This window comes from Amia ocellicauda, unplaced genomic scaffold (genome assembly GCF_036373705.1).
Source record: "Amia ocellicauda isolate fAmiCal2 unplaced genomic scaffold, fAmiCal2.hap1 HAP1_SCAFFOLD_122, whole genome shotgun sequence".
In the NCBI taxonomy this organism is placed as follows: domain Eukaryota; kingdom Metazoa; phylum Chordata; class Actinopteri; order Amiiformes; family Amiidae; genus Amia; species Amia ocellicauda.
In genome coordinates, this window is record NW_027102687.1 from 102,367 (window position 1) to 103,313 (window position 947).

Consider the following 947-nt stretch of genomic DNA (forward strand, 5'->3'; position numbering starts at 1 on the left):
AATGGTAACGCCATCCCCAGTGAGACAGCACTGAGAGCATGGTTCAGCAGGCCCGCAAACAACTGAAAAGAATGCCTCTCCTTTGGTGCAGCTCAGGAGTACACGTTCAGCAAAGGTCTCCATAACAAGCCGGCAAACCACATTTCGTCCTCCTCCTCCTCAACAACACACTACATGTCCTCCTCCTCCTCAACAACAACAACGAACTTGTAAAATACACATTTTCTTTAAAGAAAACAAAACACACAGATGACAGTCTGATTTCCCATCAGCTACACAGCCAACAGTATCTGAGGTTGAAAGACCTCCCTGGTGCAGAGGAGCCCAGAAGCCAAGCATTGAGAGAGAACAAACGAATGCTTCAGAGAATGCAAAGATGGGCCAAGCGGGCTCGTCCGGGAGTTGAACCCGGGACCTCTCGCACCCTAAGCGAGAATCATACCCCTAGACCAACGAGCCAAGTTAACGGAGGGTGTCGCAGTTTCTGCTGGGCAAGCGCGTAACTGCTTTGGGGCAGACCGGGAGACCTACGCTCACTGACTGATAGCATGGACTGTAGCGCTGAAGTGTCTTTCCAGAACGGTAACCGTATCCCCAGTGAGACAGCACTGAGAGCATGGTTCAGCAGGCCCGCAAACAACTGAAAAGAATTCCTCTCCTTTGGTGCAGCTCAGGAGTACACGTTCAGCAAAGGTCTCCATAACAAGCCGGCAAACCACATTTCGTCCTCCTCCTCCTCAACAACACACTACATGTCCTCCACCTCCTCCTCAACAACAACAACAACAACAACAACGAACTTGTAAAAAACACATTTTCTTTAAAGAAAACAAAACACACAGATGACAGTCTGATTTCCCATCAGCTATACGGGCAAAAGTATCTGAGGTCGATAGCCCTCCCTTGTGCAGAGGAGCCCAGAAGCCAGCCTTCAAGAGCAAACGAAC

At 49.6% G+C, this 947-nt stretch overlaps 1 non-coding gene across 1 annotated transcript; it reads right to left on the reverse strand.

Annotated features, from left to right (window-relative positions):
• Nucleotides 1-387: 387 nt before the first annotated feature.
• trnap-agg (transfer RNA proline (anticodon AGG)) lies at nucleotides 388-459 on the reverse strand. Its single transcript has one exon. It is a non-coding gene; the product is annotated as a tRNA-Pro (tRNA).
• Between the last annotated feature and the right edge of the window lie 488 nt (nucleotides 460-947).